At 41.7% G+C, this 26475-nt stretch overlaps 1 long non-coding RNA gene across 1 annotated transcript; it reads right to left on the reverse strand.

Moving 5' to 3' along the window:
• Window positions 1-20302: 20302 nt before the first annotated feature.
• LOC308101954 lies at window positions 20303-25281 on the reverse strand. The gene is made up of 3 exons (XR_013934589.1): window positions 25231-25281; window positions 21490-21558; window positions 20303-20344 (listed from the first exon to the last, which is right to left on the reverse strand). It is a non-coding gene; the product is annotated as an uncharacterized lncRNA (long non-coding RNA).
• Window positions 25282-26475: the final 1194 nt, after the last annotated feature.

Genomic DNA, 26475 nt, shown 5'->3' on the forward strand with positions numbered 1-26475 from the left:
ATCCTAGAACCCTTGACTGGCATCTTTTCAGCCAATGCACCAATGATGGGATTAAAGGACGGACAGACAAACATGAGACAATAAAAAAAGTTTTATATCGTCGCCCTATTCCAAGCTGTCACTTTTTAGGCAATGGAAAAAAGAACCTGTGTTACCTATGGATCCCATGTTATTATTTAGTCACAAACTCTTTCACCTCCACTGACAAAAAAAATTGCATAGGGAAAATAGCAGATCTACAAGCTCACAACGCGTTATGAGCTTGTAGATCTGCTATTTTCACTACTCTGTGCTACACTCTTGTATGACGAAGTATGGCATTAATTTACAGGGGGAAAAAAACCTTTGAAATATGGATGAATACGAGGTTTTCGAAAGTGTGAAAAAGTGTAAAAGATATTCTCTATATTAAGTGTATGATATTCTCCCCGGTTCCATTCAGCTTTCATGTATAATAGAGAAGGTACTAGAGAAATAGTTAGCAAGAAAAAATAAATTTCCCTTTCGTCCTCTCTCTGCTATGCAGGTGTTCTTTCTATAGAATTCTGTTTCTAAAGGGGATTTTCACACGGAGAAAGCGACTGACATGCCTAGTAATTCATTTTCAAAGTGAGGCTAGCGGGCGGGCGGGCATCTAGGAATACATGGGCACAATCTGATGGGCGTATAGCGACATGTGGGCACGATCCCGTGAAATTGCCAACGTGCATGCTCATCTCACGCGCACGCCCGCCCGTGTCGAGAGTTGAAATAAGTTGAAACTTTAGTTTCCTACATCAAAAGGAGGCAGGGCATGCAGCGACCAAGTGCTGAGTGGAAGAAAAACAGGAAATTGCTAAATAAAATAGACACTCGCACACTGTTGGGCTTCAGCTGCAAAAACGTTTTTATTTCACCCGAGTGCTGTTCTGACATTTCGAGCTTGCTCCAAAGATGGTTGATATAGAAAGATAGACCATCCCAATTGGAGCCAATAGAGGCGAAATGGTACACAAATTGCATACAAGTGGGCGGCGTCTGACGGCAGATCTCGCCAACGTCCTATAGTGCCTCTGCATTTACTGAGGAATGAAAAGCAGGGAAAATACTGAAATTGTGGCACTTTAATAACTTTAATAATTGCACCATTTAATTTGTATTATTTGTGCATGTTTACTGGCCGCAAAAAGCCACACATTCATTCTGTGAATTATGAAGTGCAATTGAAAGGGTTTTACTGTGTTCACCTGCTGCTAAAATACTCTGCACTACTGCTTTCCATTCTGCTTTCCAATCTAAATGAACTATCTTCCATTCCAACTCACACAGAGGGGAGGAGCTGCATACTAATATTCTAGCTATTATCTCCCTCCTTTACAACTAACACATTTTCTATTGTTTTTTTCCAGAGGATTATGCATGTTTTTCTTTAGGATACATGCCTTGTTTGAATAAGACCTATTTTCTCTCATTTATATAGCACAAGTTTCCTTCCACATTCACTCGGATCTATTTTCTTATTCCGTCTACAGCGTTGGTTTTCAAAGTTAAGTGGGGTTTGGGACCTTGGGGGGGGGGGGGGGGGACAGCATCACAATCATTTTAATCACTTTATCCATTTATACGCTGGCTATTCAGAAATAGCAGATCTACAAGGTCACAGCGCATCACTTCGTGCCACACTGCGAGCTTAAACACCTGCTATTTTTGATATATATTGTAGGCCTATGTAATGTTTGGAATAATTTAGCATTTTGTTTTACATAAATCTCTTTTGGGGGTCCTTGACAGGTCCTTGACAGTTTGAGAACTACTGATTAATAGCACAAAGTTTCCTTCCGTATGCATATGGATGTATTTTCTTATTTCCGTCCACAGTGCTGTTGGTATATATGTGCTGTATATACGTACAGTAAAGCTCCTGTCGCTCCTGACTGGGGACACAGATACAGTACATTGGATTAAGACATCAGCAGACAGGAAGGACAGGACCGGGCACTCTCTCTCTCTCTCTCGCTCCCATTGTGTATTCTTGATAAATAAAAGATTGGAGCTCTTGGCAGTGTTTCTGCAGTCACCTCATCACTTTACCTCTCACTTTTTCAACTCATGAAAAGTTAACTTGACTGTGTGTGCAGAGTTACTGTCAGTAAAGCCAGGAGAACTGAGATGGAGGGTATCCGTGAACGTGTGTTTTTTCACAGGATGGAAGACGCTTGGCGACTCGTCCGTTAAACCTGCCACTTAAAGGGATAGTTCACCCAAATAATTACTTATTTTCTATCAATTACACACCCCATGAAGCCTTGAATTCATGGAGATGTTTTTGTTTTTGTCGCATTCCTAAGCCAACAATTTGATGACCAGCAGAGACTCAATGGAGACTCTTTGAGTCTCCAACCGGAGACTCCACTGGTCATCAAATTATTGGCTTAGGAATTCGACAAAAAGAAAAACATCTTCATGAATTCAAGGCTCCATGGGGTGAGTAATCAACAGCTAAAGTAGCATAAACATAGCTTCACAATTATTTTAACCACCATTTATATGTTGGCTATTCAAAAATAGCAGATCTCACAGCACGTCACTTCGCGCCACGCCGCAAGCTTGTACATCTTTTGGAAAATATTTGAAAAACATCAACATTTTGAATATATATATATTTTTACACAAACCTCAAACTGGCAAAAAAAACTTTTCAGATGGGGGTCAAACACATTTGGGGGTCCTTGACATGAAAAAGTTTGAGAACAACGGATTTAGAAGACAAATAAATACATGTATATAAAAAGGACAAAGATGGAAGCCAGCTGTCAGTGTAAAGATCAAGCAACAGACTTGTTCAGTTCAGTCTCTCATTAGCCTCATTCTAGCCCATCTGCTCAGTCAACTATACATTAGCTATTGTCATTTACTGACTAAACTTGGTGCCCTGGCCAGCTGCTATACCCTGCAGTACTTATCTGTGGATATAGCTCCACCTGGCCAACCATATTTTATTTTATCCATTAACTAAGACCGGGAATGCATCTGTGTCATTTTAAGATTTCTTTGGCTTTTCAAAAATAGCAGATATACAAGCTTAGGGACCCCCCCCAGAAGCAGAAATATATTAATTTTTTAAAGCGAACATTTGTAACTCAAATCTGTGCTTCTGGGGGGGTCCCTGGAACAAAACATTTTGAGATGGGGGTCCGCGGCCAAATACATATCATTTTGGGGGTCCTTGACATGGAAAAGTTGGAGGACCACTGAGCAACATACCGTTAGGTTTTAGAAAAAAAAATTACATATCAAGATTTGAGTTACAAATGTTTGCTTTAAAAAATATATATTGCACAATTTTCCAAAATGTTTCAAAACTAGCAGATCTACAAGCTCATAGCGCGGCACCAAGTAAGTGCCCCACTATGAGCTTGTAGATCTGCTAGTTTTGAATAGCCAAAGAAATCTTGAATGACACAGATGCGTTCCTGGATTGAATGGGTTAATTGTATAACTGAATGCCGTCTTTCTGTCTTGCATTTCATTCTATCATTCATGCTGTCTCTTGTTCATCATCATATCTTTCTTCTGGGGGAGATAGTATTATAATAGCAGACAGTTACAGTAAGTGTAAGCCCAGGAGCGATATGAAAAGATTTGGTACCATACAGGGAACCTCATAAGAGAAGATCTTAGTCGTTAGATTAAGTACATAACTCTACAACTGTCTGTATTGCAGAGCAACCTGTGATCTTAATAGTCATCCTCCTTACACAGTAAAGTTTCTCATTGGATTGCCTTCCAGCTGGTGACATTTGTAGTGAAATTAGCCACTTTCAACTAGGCATTTTTAACAGTAGCCATACTGTTAGCCTGAAAGATCTTTAGAACAGGTGCCCGAACGTGAAACAAAAGTAGCTCAATAGAAATGTAAGGGATGTGCTGCTGTATTGTTTGTTCTGGTGTCCTGGTGATTGATGGCTGTGGAGCAAAAATTAATGTCTGCTAATGAAGAATGTATCTGGTTTGCAGTGGTGGAAAGTACTGTAGCTAAGTACTGTACATTCACTCAAGTACTGTACTTAAGTACAATTTGGAGGTATTTGTACTTTACTTGAGTATTTCCAATTTCCAATACTTTAACTTCTACTCCACTACATCTCAGAGGCAAATATTGTACTTTTACTCCACTACGATTATTTGAAAACTTTAGTTACTTTGTAGATTTGGATTATTATTACAGAACATACATTAACCACTACAGCCCTATACATTTTGGCCATTTGAAAATAGCAGATCTACAAGCTCAGCTTGTAGATCTGCTATTTTCAAAAGTTTGAAAACTTGTAATGGGACATTCTGCATAATTACTTTTGGTACTTTAAGTACATTTTGATATCAATACTTGTAACACTTTTACTAAAGTACATTTTGAATTCTGGACTTTTACTTGTAACAGAGTATTTCTACATTGCAGTATTGATACTTTTACTTAAGTAAAACATTTGAGAACTTGTTCCACCACTGCTGGTTTGGACTCCACATCTGTGCACTGTGATCGGAACAGAACCAGTTCAAATCCAGTAAGACCAGGTCGTGAAGGTACTCACATGTCCGTCCACACACACACACACACACACACACACACACACACACACACACACACACACACACACACACACGCGCACACGCACACACGCACACTCTTATTCAGAGTGTAATATTGAGCCCCTAGAGGCTGTCTTTAAACGTCAGTGTGTGTGGTGTCATGCTAAATCATTGCTAACGATGGACATGCAGGCTAATACGCCTCACATTTAAGGATCCAATACGTTGCTCTCTGAAGTAATTTACTAAAGCGATCACCATCTCTAATAGACTGCTCCACACGTTCAATAAATCCCACTTGCAAAAGGGGCTGTTGTTGCCAATTATGGAAATGGCATTCTGCTTTATTGATTCTTATGGCATATTGATGTTCTGCCACTCTGTTTATCAAATGGCTCTTAAAAAGCCAGACCGCACCACTGCAACTAGTCGCAACTCCTTGCAACAAAACCGTTGCATGAAACCACTATTACTTGCAACTGCTTGCAACCATTATCCCCAATGGCAGTTGCGAGGAGTTGCATTGGTGTGGACTGGCCTTAACTCTTTAAGACCGGGAACGCATCTGTGAGTCATTTTTAGATTCCGTTGGCCTATTCAAAAATAGCAGATATACAAGCTCATAGCGTTTCATGATTTTTTTAAAGCAAAATGTTCATGTTTTTTTTTTTAATCATGAAAAGTTGTGCAATATTTGATTTTTTTTTTTTTTTTTTGGCGGACATTTGTAACTCAAATCTTTGGTTCTGGGGGTTCCTGGAACTAAATATTTTACAAATGCTTGCTTTAAAAAATATATAATCCAAGATTTTGCCACAAATGTTCAAGATTTTTCAAAAAATGTAGATCTACAAGCTCATAGCGCGGCACGCTATAAGCTTGTATATCTGCTATTTTTGAATAGCCAAAGAAATCTAAAAATGACACACAGATGCGTTCCCGGTCTTAATGGGTTAAAACGGTTTTGTTGCAAGGAGTTACATTGGTGTGGTCTGGCCTCTAGTGTACCCAGTGTAAAAGCATCATACATTATTTATGTAGTATATGTCCGTCTGATGAATCCCTCATGTTCTGATATTGTAGCTCTTTGTCATGTTACGTTTATTGCGTAATGATGATGAAAATGCAGTTATATTACACAATCTGTGTGTGTGTGTGTGTGCATGTGCACGTGTGTACGGTACATGATTGTATGTGGTCCTCTTGAAGTACTTGCGTGTGTGTGTATGCATGCTCATGAGCGCACACACACACACACACACACACACACACACACACACACACACACACACACACACACACACACACACACACACACACACACACACACACACACACACACACACACACACACACACACAGTGATCCTCCGGATCCCAACCATAACATGACTGACAGAGACACAGCTAGAGAGGCTAAGGGATGAGGCAATACAGGTATCTGTGACTGTACCTTTGACTTGGATGTGTGTGTGTGTGTGTGTGTGTGTGTGTGTGTGTGTGTGTGTGAGTGAAAGTACTCATTGTGCAGAATGTACCATTTCACAAGTTTTCAAATTAGTTTTCAAATTGTTTTGAAAATAGCCGATCTACAAGCTCTCAATGCGTCTCTCATCGCAACACATTGTGAGCTTGTAGATCGGCTATTTTCAAATGGCCGAAATGTATATAGGGCTGAAGTGGTTAATACATGTTGTGTAATAATAATCTAAATCTACGAAGTAACTACTAACTCAAGTTTTCAAATAATTGTAGTGGAGTAAGAGTACAATATTTGCCTCTGAGATGTAGTGGAGTAGACGTAAAAGTACTGAACACCCTGGAAACACCCCGGTAAACTAAAAATACCTTAACATTGTACTTACTGTAAGTACAGTACTTGAGTAAATGTACTTAGTTACTGTACTCCACTGTGTGTGCGTCTGTGAACTGTACATGATTGATATTGATGTGTGGTGGTGCTGCTATGCAAAAGGTGAACATAATTTACATCTGATTGATTGATTGACAAAAATACATATACATGAACATACTCGTTAAGAGATTATTTCCAGAGCTGTATTTCTAATACAGTAAGTCTCTCTCTGAAGTAACTTAATTAGACATCTCGATTCTCTGACGGACTGCTCCACAAATGCAATATATACCCCTTCAAAAGGCTGTCGTTTCCAATCATGTAGATTACCCTATGGTGTGCCATAGGGTAATCTACATAATGTACATGATGTAGCTGACCCTATGACGTGCCACAGGGTAACTTAATCTACATACTTGGTTCTCATGGCATATTTGTGTTCTGCCGCTTTGTATTTAGTATGTAAAGATATAATATAATTCATCTGACATGGGAGAAGACCTAAAGATGCGGCTGTTCGTAGCTACAGTGGAAGAGTGCTGCTGTATGGGGCAGAGACATGGACACTTACAGCACAGCAGGAAAGGCCCCTGGGCGGCGTCTATAGAATGCTATGCATGGCAATTCAATGTACTTTACACAACACATCATGCAAAGGAAAAAAAAGTATTATAAAATGACATTAGGATACAATAAAACGGAGAGGAAAAAGGGAAAACAACTTTTTTTTCCTGAGAACTTTTTGTGGATTTCGCTGATTTAACTTATTCTTTTTTTCTTTTAGGATCATTTTATTTTAATGTCTTTGTGGTGAAGTGAACTGGGACTAAAGACCCATGAGGGAGGAAGGGTATGGGGAGTGTTGTGTCGTATCAACTCAAAGCTAATTGTACCATCCTTGTCCCTATGTTGGGTGTTAAATGTTATGTTGGGTGTTAAATGTTATGTTGGGTGTTAAATGTTATGTTGGTTGTGAATTGATTTGTAATATATTGTTTGTTTCTGTATGTAGGAAAAAAGAAAAAAAGGCATGAGTACTGCATATGTTCTTTCTATAACTTCCCTATTACTACCTATGCTGAATAAATATCATATAAACAGGATACAATAAAACTAAAGAAGTAAAAAATAACTCAATCAAAGGCAGCGGCAAACAGAAAGGTGGCAGTAGACCTGCAGTTTCCTGGGAGTTTGTTCCAGACATGTGGTGCATAAAAAAATAATAATAAATGCGTCAAATGGGCGGACCATGACATGGACCTCTGGGGACCTATCACAGGTCACAGACACGGTCAGGGAGAGAAGGATGAGGCTGTCTGGGCACTGTGCCAGGCACCCGGAACTATAGTGACAAATTAACTGACCAACATACTCTCGAATGCGTTGAACTGACACATGTGGGAGCGGCCCACCCTCCGGGCAAAGCCAGGAAAGGGCGCACCACCTAAGTAGACACAGTGTGGCGCTGTGGAGCTCAAGACCCTGATGCTAGACAGGAGGGTGTGGAGGGCAGCGATTCGGGAGTCCCGAGTTGGTGTTGGCTAGACGCATAATTTATGTAGAATGGTCTTAGTGCGTGTGTTCGTTCGTGCGTGCGTGCCTGCGTGCGTGCGTGCGTGCGTGCGTGCGCCAGCCACGAGTGTGCGTGCGTCCGCCTAGAGCATGCATGAGTGACTAACTGCTGACACAGTACATTATGTAGTACATGTCAGTCTTTCAAAGCATCATCAGTTATTTACACGTGTCCACCATCTCTGGCACTGAAAGCCTTACAACTCAGAGCTTTGATGTGTTGCTGAGGAGTTCAACAGTCTGAGAGAATGCTAAACGCTACTTTCAGTGCTTTTTGCCAGATTTAATCAGGGCTTTGATCTCTGCCTGCAACTCGTTGCACTCATGTACAAAACTCAGTCTCTTGGCTCGATTAATGCGCGTTTAAAAAAAGACCACAACAAAAAAAAAACACCCGGGAGCCAAGATCACAGAATCCATGTTTCAGCTCTCTTTCAGCCTAGTTCAGACCAAACATTCATGGCAATTTTATGTAAATTGTGTCGACTTATTGATTATTATGGCATATTTATGTCGCTCTATTTATAAAATGGCTTAGTGTGCCCAATATAAAAAATACTTAGGAAGGCAGTTAGAGCCAATTGGAAGACTCTGACTCATACATCTTGATCAACTGACTTCAGAGATGGTGTGTATGGATTTGTGTGAGCCAAAACGTGAAGAGCGCTGTCATAGTGCCACCATGAGGCCGACTTGAAAGATTTGGGGCAAAGTTTCACACAGATCAGTCCAACGGTGCCAGAGATTGTCAGGAAAATAATTGATAGTTTCCGCCTGAGAAACAACAAAACAATCATTGCAGATCATTGCAACATCCCCTCTTCTATGATTATGAACCTCTGTCATCAGAGGAGAAGAATGGGGCAACATTTAAATCAAACTGCTTGAAGTTTGTTCCAGCCTCCATCAAGCTGCTGGGCTCTAATGATGAATCTCGGAGCGATGAAGCAAAGGGAATCAAATAAGCAAATAGCACTTTTGTACTCAGTTTCTTTTTAAGCTGTCATGTTGTCAAGGTTAAATGCGAAGTCAAATGCCTCTTTTATGTTTAAGAAGCTACTGTACTGTCAAGCATCATATCAAAGGTTTCATTTTTTTTTTTTTTTTTGAGCTTTTTTATGGACTGTATCGCGCTGTGCTCAATACACTTTATCTCTCACTATCTACTTGTTTTCATCTCTTTGGTTTAATTACAGCCCCAAGGTAATGACGTTCTTTTCACATCTCTTTCAGTCTTTTCTCTCTTATTCATCCTTGACTTGTTCAGTGACAGGACAATGCAAAACATCACGTAATCACAGCATTCAAGAGCTGTGTGTGTGTGTGTGTGTGTGTGTGTGTGTGTGTGTGTGTGTGTGTGTGTGTGTGTGTGTGTGTGTGTGTGTGTGTGTGTGTGTGTGTGTGTGTGTGTGTGTGTGTGTGTGTGTGTGTGTGTGGGGGGTGTGTGTGTGTGTGTTAGGGCATTAACGAATAGTGATTTATGGTATTCGAATTATTCGACCCAAAAGTATTCGAATAGTCGATTATTCGGTTTGATTATAAAAAATTAAATAATAAAAAAAATGTTTAAAAGATTTTTTTTTTCAATGGCATTGATGACTCGACTCAAGGAATGCGAGTTGACGTCACACCAGAGCTCACAGCTGCGTGTCTGCTCTAGAAAAGACACTAAAAAAAAAATAATAATAATCGAATAGTGGTTTGATAGTCGAATAGTCGGTTTGATATTCGAATATTCGAATATTCGGCTATTCGGTGAATGCCCTAGTGTGTGTGTGTGTGTGTGTGTGTGTGTGCGTGCGTGCGTGCATTCATGTGCTTATATGTGGTAAGCTGTGTGCTTGTGTGTAAACTGTCATGCTCCAGTGTGTCTGTCAATCTGTAGCGGTTATTGTGGAGGTGAAGGTGTGTGTCAGTCATTTCGTAGATAGATAGACACATCACCCTGTCTGCCCTCCACATGAATGAAGAGAGAGATGGAGGGAGAGAGACACGGATGTGTCCTGTCTAGACACAGCGATACGTAGAATGTGTATGGTTTTTTTTTACCCTCAAAAAGTATCAACGTTTCCAGACGCGGACCGTGTCGATGCAATCCTACATATCCAAGTCAGGTGCCATTTTGAAGTATATTTTAACTGAGAAGGAAGTATTTACTATTGTCTGCCTATCGGTATGCAACTTGAAGGGCGCTGGGCTATCAGCAGCAGGCTTACCATCGTTCGGTGCGGCCACTCGCTCTGCTCTGGCCAAATCAGGTTTGTTTATGGTTATGTCTGAGTCATAACGTAGCCTTGGTCCGCCGGCCGGCTGGCTCTCTCCCATAAACCAGTTTATATATAGGAGATATAGATTGTGTATACACACACACACACTAGAGAGAGAGAGAGAGAGATATTGGAGGCTTACTGTGAGCAGGGAGCTCTTACATTGTGTGCGTGCGTGCGTGCGTGTGTGAGCGCCAGACTCAGAGTAAACAATGCTTGGAACAGGGTATAAACCAATCTTATTGCAGCCAAACATCTGTTTAGGCACATGGGGTCTCTCGCCATTCAACTCTCTCTGCATGGGTTTACACGGGTCTACTTTTATCCTCATCTCTCTCTCTCTCTCTCTCTCTCTCTCTCTCTCTCTCTCTCTCTCTCTCTCCATCAGTTGTTCCCAAACGGTGCGATAGGTCCAGGTGTGCCTTGGGATTCAGTGACAACCACACATTATTATTGCAATATATATACAATTTACAATGTAGCCATTTACCATAGGCTCTTATCCAGACTTACATGTGCGAGATCAAAGTAAGCATGAATGAACCCTAGTCAACAAACAACAAGGTAAATAGTCACAAGTACAGTTACAGTACAGTAAGCTCACAGCATGTCTGAAGAGCCGAGAATTATTGACATCTTGCTCTTGTACATGTACAAGGCATAACAATAAAGACCACCTGTAACCTTGGTGTCCCTTGAGATTTTCACTTTGCCCAGTTGGTGTGCCTATATGGCACAAAACGTTTGAAAGTCACTGCCACAGCCTGTGTTCTGTCTCAGGTAGTCCATATACATTTATACATCGTCTCTGTCGGGTGGAAAACTCATGTCCATAACTGTAAACTTTTCAGGATTTGAATTCAAAAGCATCAAAAGTAGCAGATCTACAAGCTCGAAACACGTCGCTTCGCGCCGCGTTTCGAGCCGCGTTTCGAGCTTGCGGATCTGCTACTTTTGATGCTTTTGTGTGACGCTGTAGCATGATCAAGCAGGGCGTTAATTTACGCAAAAACACAACAAGTTAGAATATGGAGATACGAGGTTTCTGCCCGACGGCGACAATATGTTCAATAACCTGACGATGTGCACGCTTTAGTCAAAACACATTGGTCTCATTGAGTACAGTACATTACAGCCCAGCTGTAGCTACTGTTGCTGCCGACTGCTTTTTGTCCCTAGTGGCCCGACATGCGTGACAAGCGGTAAGCAGCACGAAAAGGTTGGCCAGAATGACCATAGGTAATGACATATGTATGGTTCCATCTGTTTGTTCTTCTTTCTCCTTCTGTTTCTGTCTCCTCTTGCTTTCAGTTATTGTTTGCATGTGTGCTTACAACCCCCCCCCCCCCCCTTCCCCCCAGTAATCTGGATGGTGTTTCATGAAGGCAGAAAATAAAGGGAAATCCTGGCTTAAAGCCCTATTCCCACAGGACTAGTTTCACCTGGGGTAATATACTGACTTGTAATACTTGCGGTGGTCGTCTGTGATCTTAATCCCGTGCAAATGGGTCATGTCTTAAGTTTTTAAAGTACAAATCCCAGGGAAATTTACTTACCGTATCACAGCAAACACAGAGGTCTTCTAATAACGCAAGTCTGATAATACCTAGTCGATAATACCTAGTAGTTTTTTTACGGCATGGCTCTGCAAGAGTCTCTCTTATATGACACAATTTGCCTATGGGAATTCCAATAGAAAAAATAACTCTGTGACCCAGGGGGGATAGCGCTCTCTAGCGGCAATGATGTCAGACTTCGGTGTTCCCAGGGGTCCTTGGGTACCAGGGGGTCCCCAGCCAAAGTAGTTAATATAGCGTCACAATCATTTTAACCACTTTAACTATTACTTTATACTTTAGCTATTCAAAAATAGCAGATATACAAGCTCATAGCGTGGCACTCGGTGCCACGCTATGAGCTTGTATATCTGCTATTTTTGAAAAATCTTGAAAATGGGTGCAAATCTTTGAATATATATTTTCTTTTTAAGCGAATATTATTAACTCAAATCTTTGCTTCTGGGGGTCCCTGGAACAATATTTTTGAGATGGGGGGTCCGAGGCCAAATACATATCATTTTGAGGGTCCTTGACATGAAAAAGTTTGAGAACCACTGCTCTATAATTTGGTCCCATGAAGTGTGAGAGCCACATGCTGTTCCTATACGGATGGCGAGATGATCCACATCATTTCCTAGTTTGTTTTCTCTGCATCTTTTCTCTGCCTCTTTCCTGGTCAAGAATTATGGAGGCTGTGCTGGAAATTATTAATGAAGGCTTGGACCACATGTTGGTGGTCATCTCACTACACAGCATGGAGAGACCCATTCTCAGAAAGCATGCACCATTTCGGGGGGGGAAATAGCCTTTTTGGTGTAACATGGTTCACTCCACACAGCATGTCCCTTTGTCCCCAGCCGAATAAGCCGCACAAAACACAGACGTGTGTGGGGGGGGTGTTCTAAATTACTATTACGTCCCCAGGCGATTATACTACTCCCGTATGAATAGGGTTTTATGTGTTGCTAATTCAAGTGAGAGCTCCATTCCATTACCGTGGCTTATTGGATTCCCTGCACAGTCGCCAAGTGTAATGACCGGAGGTGTAAAGTAACTAAGTACATTTACTCAAGTACTGTACTTCAGTAAAAAAAAAAAAAAATGTTTTACTTGAGTATTTCCAATTTTCTGTACTTTTACTTCTACTCCACTACATCTCAGAGACAAATATTGTACTGTTATTCCACTACTATTATTTGACAACTCTAGTTACTATTACTTTGTAGATTTGGATTATTATTACAAAACATACATTAACCAGAATAACCACTTCAGCTCTATATACATTTCGGCCATTTGAAAATAGCAGATCTACAAGCATTGTGAGCTTTTAGATTTGCTATTTTCAAACGATTTGTATACATTTTAGACATATGATGACTTTTGAAACAGGACATTCTGCATAATGAGTACTTCTACTTTTGATACTTTAAGCACATTCTTTTACCAATACTTTTGTGCTTTTACTCAAGTCATTTTTTTTTATTCCGGACTTTTACTTGTAACAGAGTATTTCTACACATTGAATTTTTCCACCGCTGGTAATGACCAATGGAAATGGAGCACGCTGGCGACATCTCTCAAGGGGAACACTTTATTATTATGGCTGCCAAGCACAGAAATACCCTACCAATAACACCAGAAAAGGTGAAGGGGGTCGCTCAATAAACTGCCCCTATATCTCTCATGTTACCCCCAGAACATAACATATAACATATACAGTAGGTTTACATATATATATATATCGTTGCTGTCGGGCAGAAACCTCTTATCTCTTAAAATCTTTGTGTTTTTTTTTTCTCGTAAATGAACTTCCTACTTGATATATTACAGCGTCACACAAAAGCATCAAAGTAGCATATCCGAGTTTTGAGCTATTTGCTATTTTTGAATTTGAATGCTGAAAAGTAACAGTTTCGGACATAATGAGGTTTCCACCCGACAGAGACGATATAACATAGGTTATGTAACATACATGCTGAACAAAGGATATAACATAAAAACAACATAATTAACATTAATCCCCCCAATGCATTTCCCATGGCAAATAATAAAAAAACAAATATATCCACGCCTCTTCAGTCAGCTAGCCCGGTAACGTATAGACCAATTGAGACTGGATGCGCAGGTGATTGTTTCATGCAATCAATTCTCAACCTGTTGTTTCGGGGTACACTGGTTTCAGCACACCCCAACTCCCTCTTGTGTGTTGGCTAGTGAGGCGCGTCCTAGCGAGACCTGACAGAATGGGTTTCATTGAGCGCATACTGGTTGCACGCATACTGGTTCTTATCAGTGTGACGTCGTCTGTTAACTCTTTCATTGCCAGACTTATTTCAGGCTGTGTCGTCCCAGTGCCAGGAAAATGTGATTTTTTTCTTCAGTTTATTTTTTAACATTGAGTATATTAACCATTGTTCTGCCCATGCATCCACTTTTGAAATTAACATTTATATTATTGATTAATTCAGACAACAACAACAACAACACGTATGAACTCTTCGAAGAGTTCTATCAGTAGGATTTGTTCTGCTGCTGAGAAGAATGGCCACTCTATCTTTCCACTTCTTATCTTTTTAACGATCAACGGTCAATCGATGGACAACCCGCATCGCATTGCCGCACGTTGTGAGCTTGTAGATTGGCTTTTTTCTTTGAAGTCAAGTCACCTTCATTTTGTATTTCAAAACAGGAGTTGACAAAAAAAAGGAGTTGATCCAAAGTGCTTTGAAAATCAAGAAAGAAAATCGAGATCACAGTACAAGAATCCAAGAGTCCAAGAAAAAACTAAAACTAGAAACATCAATAGCCATAAATACTAAAATTAGAGAACATATTAGAAAAGGCAAGCAGAATTACAAGTTAATTAAATGCAGTGGTCATTATAAAAACATAGACAATCAATCACCCTCAAACTGGGCTAAAAGTTTGAGAGAAAAGGTGTCTTAAGGTTACATTTAGAAATGGTAGGGCTGGACTTGTGTGGGGGGAGTTTGTTTGAAGAGATTAGCTGTAAAGGGGAAAAACGGAGGAGGCCAGGATAGACCCCTGGGGGACTCCAGTCAACAAAGTATACAGGGTTTAAGCGTGCAGTTGTGTTTGGAAAGCAGCCCGTTTAAGGAAAGTAACTTCTTAAAAACTGCATAAATAGTGCAGAAACCAGTCGGAAATGCAGAAGCACCTCCTTGGAGGCTCGGTTCAAGTGCTTGTTGGAGGAACTAATTAAACCCTCTCCTACTGGCAATAATCATCTTAACTGCATTTCCGCGCGCTGAGCCGGCGGACAAAAATCTATGTGGTTCATTAACTTACAAAAGTAAGCTGTGGAAACGGGGAGGAGTGAGGCTGGCAACAAGTAACTTTTTCTGGAGTGAAATCAAAGTGTGTTCTTTTGAAGATGTTCATTAATGTCTGGCAGGCACAAGGCTACCTTCAAAGAACACAATTAAAACGACACCATCAGCTTGCACACAATGTGCCATCTTATACAAAATGTAGAAATATAGCTTTTAGTAGTTTAATTTAATTCTGTTATGAGTATTACAGAAGCCCCTCTTTTTTTGTATTGCCGCGAACTAATATACTGTAGACCAGTGGTTCTCAAAGTGGGGTTCCGGGGATCCCCATGCATCCACTTTTGAAATTAACATTTATATTATCACTTCGCGCTGTGAGCTTGTACATCTGCTATTTTTGAAAAAAGACATTGAAGCGTTTAGATTTTTTTAACACACATCTTCTCTTCTCGGGGTCCCTAATCTCTCAAGAACAGATTCAGAGCTGCGCTTGAATCTGTCGGGAGCCCCGTTGAGAACCACATTGGCTACAAGTGGGCGGGCCTTCAGGTCAGGAAGCAGGCCGCGCTTTACGTCCTCGAAGCCGACAAAACCACGGAAAGCTAGTAACATTTTAACTTGCTCTTTCATCATAGAAACAAGTGGGCTTATAACCAAAACGATCCATGTTCTTTGGGAGAAGTGGTGTTGGTGTTCCGTGGAGAAATATTGTCTGTGGGAATGAAAACATAGGCGCACCACTGGAAGTGGAAGGCTGAAGGCAGACCAAAACCCCGGTTTCCAGTGAGCATGGGTCTAGTTAACCCCCCCCCCCCCCAGAGTCAAATGCAAAAGTGAAAAACAGCAGAGGGCGCTGTTTTTCCTTTTTTTTGACGATGGGTTCCCAGATTGGGGGGTTCCTGGCACAAAACATTTTCGGATGGGGGTCTGTCGTCTGTGGCCAAAAACACACATTTGGAGGCCCTTGGCACTAAAAAGTTTGAGAACCACTGATAGACAATGTTCAAATTATTGTGTGCATCTAGTAACTATGTCACTACTGCTACTTCTTTTTCTTCTTCTAAAGGGTAGTGGGGAATCGGATTGCTGAGTAAAGAAAACATTTAAACAGGTGTTTTACAAAAACCAGAGAAACAAGACATCTCAACAGTGTTCTTGCCATAACCACTGTAGCAGACTTAACACATTGACTGCCAGAGGTTTTTCTATAACAGGATCAGCCTGTGCCAGGAATTTTGACCATTCTGACTCATATTTGAGGACTCACATAATTTTTTGTGTTATGACTATAAACAAATGGAATATCTCAAAACGAAGCTTAGAATCTCTTCTTTCATCTGAAAAAAAAAAGTGAGTTGATAGCATGTTCCGTTCTTTAGCTAGAGGTAGTTGAATACAGCTTGGTTTCACCAAAAACAGACCTTTTTTTTTAGATTCAGAGTTATGGCCGTTTTAGTAAAAGGACACACTTTAGATGCATAAAATGATTTCAAAAGTCTTTGACATATATTTTGCGCCTTCATTGACATCAGTCATGTAAACAATATTTGTTTATAAAATAAATATGCTTTAGATTGTACATTTATCGCTCTGTTGCACTCCAAAGTGAATGAACATGAACACTGAAGTGACTATTTTCAGTCTTTTTTTTTTTTTTTACTATATGATAAAATAAATAATCATTCCAAGTTCAACATCAATAAATGGTGCAATTAGTGCAAAAATAAATAAATACAAATAAAATCTTTGCCTGTGTGTGTGTGTGTGTGTGTGTGTGTGTGTGTGTGTGTGTGTGTGTGTGTCTCAAGACTTGGCATTATATGTGCCAAATGTTTGAGTTTGTTTACACACCATTATCATTTTTCACACACACACACACACACACACACACAGGGAGAGGTTTTGGCTGACTCATCTTTCAAGATGGAACAGTTTTAGGAGATGTAAGGATTTAATTTGACCACCAGAGGGGGACCCTCCTAACCTCCTAAATGACTTCTTCTTATATGAATAAATGAAGTCCTCTTATAATTTAGGTTAGGTGGATCCCTCTGGTGGTCAAATTAAATCCTTACATCTGTATTGGATTCATCTAATCCAGTAGACATTGATGACCCCTGATAGAAACCATATATAGACATATAGACTGTATGAACGGTAAGTGAGGCCTCCCTCAATACACACCGTGCTTTCTGTGAATCCCATGCATACAGCACTGAGATCCAGATAGCATCTATGACATAAAACAATCAAATTAGAAAATGTTTGACTTTTTAGAGTGAAACAGTCTTACAGTATATACAGCCTTATTTTGACTAAATGGACCCGTAGGGTCCATTTGGTTTCCTTCAGATTAGGACAGTGATTTCACTGGTTCCATTTGTACACACAAGAGTACATACCTGCAAGTTTGCAATTGTATATCTATGATAAAAAGTGAGTTCCTAGCATGCTCTGTTCTTTAGCTATTGGTAGTTGAATATAGCTTGCTTTCACCAACAGTCTTTTATACAGCCTTATTTTGACCACAACACCCAGTCCCCCATAACTCTTGAGTGTGTGCAAATGGAACCAAATGGACCCGTATTGTCCATTTGGTTCCATTTGTACTGTAATTCTAATTTAGGGCTAGCTATTTATGTGTATGTCTATGTCCAGGTTTTCTTCAGATTAGGACAATGTTTTCACTGGTTCCATTTGTACACACAAGAGTTACATACCTGGTAGTTTGCAATTGTATTTCTATGATATAAAACCAACAGTCTACCGTCTACAGAAAATGTTTGAAACGACTCAGGCAGACACATTTGAACACACTTTATATGGCTTTCACATTTTCAAGTACAACTTTTTCAAGTACCTTTAAATTTTATATACAAAATGACAATATATCATCATTGTGTGTTTTGCCTGGCCAGCACATCGATGTCTCCTCAGAGGCAGAGGTGGTCCCCGTGAGGGTTCTGAGAACGTGAAGGCATAGATGTCTTGTACCGACAGAGATGGCTCCACGTCCTCAGATCCCTCTGGGGCAGTGAGAGACATTAGCAGCACATTTACTGCCAACTGTTGGCTGGCTCAGAGCATAATAAATCATAAATCAAAGTCAAAATAAATACAAAATGAAAATAAAACAAAAGTGCATTTTAGCATAAGCATAATCGATATAAGACGTGAAGGCATAGATGTCTTTCACCGACAGAGATGGCTTCACGTACTAATCATAAATCAAAATAAATGTGCCAACTGTTGGCTGGCTCAGAGCATAATCGATATAAGACGTGAAGGCATAGATGTCTTTCACCGACAGAGATGGCTTCACGTCGTAAATCAGAGTAAAAATAAATACAAAATAAAACTAAAACAAAAGTGCATTTTAGTAAGTAAAACAAACAAATACAATCAAAATGATTCAAAAATACTTCTCCATAGTGTGGTAATCATGGAAGCATTTAGCATGGAGGGGTACCAAACAGCTTTTGCACTGTAACCTTGACTCACTCAGAGTCCCTCTCCTCTTACAAACTCTGCACCATTTTGTTGGGCCCTCTTTTTTGGCGGTGGGGGGGGCATCGACAAGCTTATGGACTTTCATATTGCCACTCAATCGGTCACGAGGTTCGCGCGATCTTGGTGCATAAGGACGCAGGGGGGGGCGGAGGGGGCCCCTGACGGCGGGTGCGGGCAGGGGGGGGGCGGGGGGGGCAGGGGGGGTGCAGGATGAGGCTGCTGGTGAGGCTGCTGGCGAGGTTGCTGCTGGCAAGGTTGCTGCTGGCGAGGTTGCTGCTGGCGAGGTTGCTGCTGACAGGCGGCCGGGGGGGGGACAGGCGGGTCTGCTGGGACATCTTGTGGGGGGGTATAATCTGCTTCCACTGGGGCATATCTCACAGCGGTCCAAGATTTGACAACACTGAGGATGAAGTCGAACATGCATTTACAGTTGCTACCTGGATTCCTTGCCTTGTGGAGTATGAATGCGTTATACATGCTGATCTGGAATAGGTAGACCACAAACTTGTTGCTCCACTTGGCTGTCTTCCTGATGAAGGGATAGTAGCTTAGGTTTTGGTCTAGCCGATCAACAGCGTTCATGCTCTTATTGTATGCCAGGACACAAACTGGTTTCTCCTGTGGCACTTTGTCTCTGTGGTGTTTCTGCCTCACAAGCTGGGTCCCCATCTCATCCTTGTGCTGGGTTGTGATCAATCGAACGATGCGTTTGTCTCGCCAGGCCAATAACATCACTTTGCCATTGTGAAGCATCTTCCGTTCTCCCACTCTCAGGCTGGACATCGTCACATCCTTCATGGCTTGTGGTTCACCTCTGTTGAGCCTCATAGTACCACAGGCATGCGTGTTGTTCTGAAGGAGGAGTTCATACAGGGCCACTGAGTTATAGTAGTTGTCCATAAACAAAGAAAACCGTACCCTGTAAGACCCTGCAACAGAAAAGTGACTGTGTCTGTTAGTGAGGAGTACTGTCCAGAATATGGCTTCATTGCGTAGCAGTACCCTGTTCCAGAATCACACAGAATGTATGACTTTATTCCATACTTGGTGGGCTTCTGTGGGTTGTACACTCGGAATGCTAGGCGTCCCCTCCACAGAAGCATCCCCTCATCGATGCTGATGTTGCGACCTGGAACAAACATCTCCTTGAATTTGTCCGTTAGGTACAGCAAGACCGGGTTGATTTTACAAAGCCTGTCAACAACAGCAACCTCGCCAGCAGCTTCCGCAGCAGCAGCAGCAGCAGCGTCAGCCTCATTGTTTGTGAAGTGAAGAAACCGCCAGATAATCTGGAACCTGTTGCGTGGCATGTTTTGGCCGAAGAACGGTGTGAGTAGAGGGTCATCGGTCGACCAATAGTGCGCTAGATCAGGCTTTCGCACAAGGCCAGTGAGGAACAACAGGGCGAAAAAGTTTTTCAGTTCTCCCACTGAAACCGGTTTCCAGAGCTTCACTCTGCTATGTGGATGCTGCGCCACTTCTTCATCAGACCTGGCCTGGATGAACGCTAGAGCATAAATGTTAGTTTGCTCAACGATCATCCCTAGCAGCTCATCAGTGAGGAAAAGCGCCAGAAAGTCCACAGGAATGGTCGACTGCAACTCAGCTGCAGCATTTCGAGGACCTGGACTAGCGGTGAAGGGGATGTCTGCCCTAGGTTCCCAATCGGTGTCCTTCCACACAGTCGCTACAGCTGGGGGCCTACCACCACGTCCTGTGAATTACAGAAATACACAATTACCATAAAATACATCTTTTTTATTTGTGTGGCTATAGGATCATGTAGAATACAGAGGGACAGTGTAGTGTCCCAGTAAACTAGGATCATAATGATCATAGATATACAATTGCAAACGTATGTAACTCTTGTGTGTACAAATGGAACCAGTGAAATCAGTGTCCTAATCTGAAGAAAACCTAGACATACACATAAATAGCTAGCCCTAAGTTACCATTACAGTACAAATGGAACCAAATGGACCATTTGGTTCCATTTGCACACACACTCAAGAGTTATGGGGGACTGGGTGTTGTGGTCAAAATAAGATCTTCCAATCCAAAACAGGATTTAGCGGGATGGAACACAACGCCAAGTCAACCCCCAGAAAGACTGATCATCAAATCATACATATCAATAATATTGTTGTCAAATGGAAGCCTATGTCAAAAACAGTTACTTTTGAATACATGTGTAGTGTCTCAGTAAACTATAGAATCATTGAAGAATACAGAGAGACAGTGTAGTGTCTCTGTGAACTATAGGATCATAGAATACAGAGAGACAGCCATAGGATATATTTATATGAAAATATGACTAAAACTAAATGGAATTTTATTCAACAGACTATGACTAAAACTGAATCAAAATGTGTTGTCAAAATCATGTGTGGTACAGCTGTGAAAACGGTCTTACCTCTTTTACGGCCGACAGGTGGTACTGCGGTTGAACGCGATGACCCTGCTTCCTCCAAATCCATCATGTCTGAAATCAAAGTAAAACATCAAATAGTTTGGTAAATACGATGTACAATGATCTTCACTGCCAGCATGTGGTGGTGCATTACTTTGTGGAACTTAGAATGAATGACATTTATCATTGCAGAGTGGGGTTTTAGCCATTTTGTATTACTGTGGTAAATCTGAATGCAAATAAGTACTACATGGCACAACATATCATTGTGTGTGTGACATTACTGGCAGAAATAACATTGTACTGTAATGGTCATTTAGAATGGAACCAAATGGACCCGTTATGAAGAAAATGCCATCTATAAAAACCAACAGTCAACAGAAAATGTTTGAAACAAAATGTGTTGTCAAAATCATGTTGTGTGGTACCAGCTGTGAAAACGGTCTTACCTCTTTCACGGCCGACAGGTGGTACTGCGGTTGAACGCGATGGCCCTGCTTCCTCCAAATCCATCATGTCTGAAATCAAAGTAAAACATCAAATAGTTTGGTAAATACGATGTACAATGATCTTCACTGCCAGCATGTGGTGGTGCATTACTTTGTGGAACTTAGAATGAATGACATTTATCATTGCAGAGTGGGGTTTTAGCCATTTTGTATTACTGTGGTAAATCTGAATGCAAATAAGTACAACATGGCACAACATATCATTGTGTGTGTGACATTACTGGCAGAAATAACATTGTACTGTAATGGTCATTTAGAATGGAACCAAATGGACCCGTTATGAAGAAAATGCCATCTATAAAAACAAACGAACCAAGAAGTTAGACACTGATTTCACTGGTTCCATTTGTACACACAAGAGTTACATACCGAAAATGTTTGAAACAGACTCAAGTCTTACCTCTCCTACAACTAGCAGACTGTCTATGGTGAGATGACGACTCTGCACCATCCGACACATATTCGTCGTCTGAAAGTAAACAAGATCAAACACTGTTGATGTTGATGGACATAAGGTGACCTTAGTCCCCTTTGATGAATTTTATTATGATGGTGGGGGCCTCGGTACACCTGGCCTCAACCCCAAAAACTAAAGCCATCAAAGGGATTTGAAAATCATTGTTGACATGTCCTCATGTCGACCCACAACAGCATCAAAACATTTGTTGACCATGTCTCTTCCCTTTGAAGTATGCCTCCCCCCCAAAAAAAAACTGATCTACAAAAATCTTTGTTGACATGGCCTCATGTCGACCCATAACTGTATCAAAACATTTGTCATGAAATGACCACCCCCCCCCCAAAACCCCCCCCCCAGATCTACAAGTCAACAAATTCATAGGCTACATCGTCAACATAATCAAATAAATCACATGCATATAGATAGATACAGAATAAAATAAATACATATTTTATAACTGGCTGACCCAGAGTGCAATATCCTAGAAATCCACACCGGGCTACATTGTGTGTGTGTGTGTGTGCGGGATAGCGACGCTAAAAACGAGTCGTTTTTAGGCGAACATTCAATGATCATACCGGTGGTGGTCCCGAGGGAGTAGTTTAGGACATGGTCTCCAATAGGCATATTCGCCTAAAAACGAGTCGTTTTTAGGCGAACATTCAATGATCATACCGGTGGTGGTCCCGAGGGAGTAGTTTAGGACATGGTCTCCAATAGGCATATTCGCCTAAAAACAAGTCGTTTTTAGGCGAACATTCAATGATCATACCGGTGGTGGTCCCGAGGGAGTAGTTTAGGACATGGTCTCCAATAGGCATATTCGCCTAAAAACGAGTCGTTTTTAGGCGAACATTCAATGATCATACCGGTGGTGGTCCCGAGGGAGTAGTTTAGGACATGGTCTCCAATAGGCATATTCGCCTAAAAACGAGTCGTTTGGTACCATTTTATATGTCGATATAAGGTTGATAAGTAGTGCCCCACAGACTTTATACAAATATCAGGTACAAAAAATAGCCGATTTACAAGCTCCCAACGCGTCGCAGCGCGAGGCGTTGTGAGCTTGTAGATCTGCTATTTTCAGAGTGCAACCAAAAGGTAAAATATGATAAAAAAAATAATATATATATATATATATATATATTCTTACCACTGGTAAACGGATCAAGACATCTTTTCCTTGGGCTTGGCTCCCAGCTGCCAGAGCAGTCCGAATCGGAGCTCTCTTCACCGTCAGTAGTATCTGGGTCTGGGCGATACGACGCGGTTCTCTGTCTGCCGCTACGACGCAACCCGTGCCCGGGATCGATGTCTGGTACCGGTGGGTTCGTGTCCTCAGGCTCAGCCTCAGATACCGCCACAGGTGGTGGGGGAGGTGGTAGGGGTGGAGGTGGTCGCCACGAGGGTTCTGTGGTCGTGAAGGCATAATTGTCTTTCACCGACAGAGATGGCTTCACGACCGCAGATCCCTCGGGTTCCGGTGGTGGCGGAGGTGGTTGCTTTGTAGCCCTCAGTGCCGGTGCCGGTCGCCGACGGCGCCGGGGGACGGTCGAAGACACCGATGTCTCCTCAGATCCCTCGGGGACAGTCTTCGCCTCCTCGGATCCCTCCGATGGCGGAGGTGGTCGCGACGAGGGTTCTGTGGTCGTGAAGGCATAAATGTCTTTCGCCGACAGAGATGGCTGCACGACCACAGATCCCTCGGGGATATTGGGAGCCTTCATCTCCGCCTTTATCTCCGCGGATCCCTCAGGTGGTGAAGGTGGTCGCGGGGGAGCGGTGAAAGACGCCACCGCCGACGGCTTCTCGTCCTCCATGGGTCGTGGTAGTTGCATACTTGGTGGGCTTCTGTGGGTTGTACACTCGGAATGCTAGGCGTCCCCTCCACAGAAGCATCCCCTCATCGATGCTGATGTTGCGACCTGGAACAAACATCTCCTTGAATTTGTCCGTTAGGTACAGCAAGACCGGGTTGATTTTACAAAGCCTGTCAACAACAGCAACCTCGCCAGCAGCTTCCGCAGCAGCAGCAGCAGCGGCAGCAGCAGCAGCGTCAGCCTCATTGTTTGTGAAGTGAAGAAACCGCCAGATAATCTGGAACCTGTTGCGTGGCATGTTTTGGCCGAAGAACGGTGTGAGTAGAGGGTCATCGGTCGACCAATAGTGCGCTAGATCAGGCTTTCGCACAAGGCCAGTGAGGAACAACAGGGCGAAAAAGTTTTTCAGTTCTCCCACTGAAACCGGTTTCCAGAGCTTCACTCTGCTATGTGGATGCTGCGCCACTTCTTCATCAGACCTGGCCTGGATGAACGCTAGAGCATAAATGTTAGTTTGCTCAACGATCATCCCTAGCAGCTCATCAGTGAGGAAAAGCGCCAGAAAGTCCACAGGAATGGTCGACTGCAACTCAGCTGCAGCATTTCGAGGACCTGGACTAGCGGTGAAGGGGATGTCTGCCCTAGGTTCCCAATCGGTGTCCTTCCACACAGTCGCTACAGCTGGGGGCCTACCACCACGTCCTGTGAATTACAGAAATACACAATTACCATAAAATACATCTTTTTTATTTGTGTGGCTATAGGATCATGTAGAATACAGAGGGACAGTGTAGTGTCCCAGTAAACTAGGATCATAATGATCATAGATATACAATTGCAAACGTATGTAACTCTTGTGTGTACAAATGGAACCAGTGAAATCAGTGTCCTAATCTGAAGAAAACCTAGACATACACATAAATAGCTAGCCCTAAGTTACCATTACAGTACAAATGGAACCAAATGGACCATTTGGTTCCATTTGCACACACACTCAAGAGTTATGGGGGACTGGGTGTTGTGGTCAAAATAAGATCTTCCAATCCAAAACAGGATTTAGCGGGATGGAACACAACGCCAAGTCAACCCCCAGAAAGACTGATCATCAAATCATACATATCAATAATATTGTTGTCAAATGGAAGCCTATGTCAAAAACAGTTACTTTTGAATACATGTGTAGTGTCTCAGTAAACTATAGAATCATTGAAGAATACAGAGAGACAGTGTAGTGTCTCTGTGAACTATAGGATCATAGAATACAGAGAGACAGCCATAGGATATATTTATATGAAAATATGACTAAAACTAAATGGAATTTTATTCAACAGACTATGACTAAAACTGAATCAAAATGTGTTGTCAAAATCATGTGTGGTACAGCTGTGAAAACGGTCTTACCTCTTTTACGGCCGACAGGTGGTACTGCGGTTGAACGCGATGACCCTGCTTCCTCCAAATCCATCATGTCTGAAATCAAAGTAAAACATCAAATAGTTTGGTAAATACGATGTACAATGATCTTCACTGCCAGCATGTGGTGGTGCATTACTTTGTGGAACTTAGAATGAATGACATTTATCATTGCAGAGTGGGGTTTTAGCCATTTTGTATTACTGTGGTAAATCTGAATGCAAATAAGTACTACATGGCACAACATATCATTGTGTGTGTGACATTACTGGCAGAAATAACATTGTACTGTAATGGTCATTTAGAATGGAACCAAATGGACCCGTTATGAAGAAAATGCCATCTATAAAAACCAACAGTCAACAGAAAATGTTTGAAACAAAATGTGTTGTCAAAATCATGTTGTGTGGTACCAGCTGTGAAAACGGTCTTACCTCTTTCACGGCCGACAGGTGGTACTGCGGTTGAACGCGATGGCCCTGCTTCCTCCAAATCCATCATGTCTGAAATCAAAGTAAAACATCAAATAGTTTGGTAAATACGATGTACAATGATCTTCACTGCCAGCATGTGGTGGTGCATTACTTTGTGGAACTTAGAATGAATGACATTTATCATTGCAGAGTGGGGTTTTAGCCATTTTGTATTACTGTGGTAAATCTGAATGCAAATAAGTACAACATGGCACAACATATCATTGTGTGTGTGACATTACTGGCAGAAATAACATTGTACTGTAATGGTCATTTAGAATGGAACCAAATGGACCCGTTATGAAGAAAATGCCATCTATAAAAACAAACGAACCAAGAAGTTAGACACTGATTTCACTGGTTCCATTTGTACACACAAGAGTTACATACCGAAAATGTTTGAAACAGACTCAAGTCTTACCTCTCCTACAACTAGCAGACTGTCTATGGTGAGATGACGACTCTGCACCATCCGACACATATTCGTCGTCTGAAAGTAAACAAGATCAAACACTGTTGATGTTGATGGACATAAGGTGACCTTAGTCCCCTTTGATGAATTTTATTATGATGGTGGGGGCCTCGGTGCACCTGGCCTCAACCCCAAAAACTAAAGCCATCAAAGGGATTTGAAAATCATTGTTGACATGTCCTCATGTCGACCCACAACAGCATCAAAACATTTGTTGACCATGTCTCTTCCCTTTGAAGTATGCCTCCCCCCCAAAAAAAAACTGATCTACAAAAATCTTTGTTGACA

Source organism: Gymnoscopelus braueri (genome assembly GCF_963280865.1).
Source record: "Gymnoscopelus braueri genome assembly, chromosome: 15".
Classification (NCBI taxonomy): Eukaryota; Metazoa; Chordata; class Actinopteri; order Myctophiformes; family Myctophidae; genus Gymnoscopelus; species Gymnoscopelus braueri.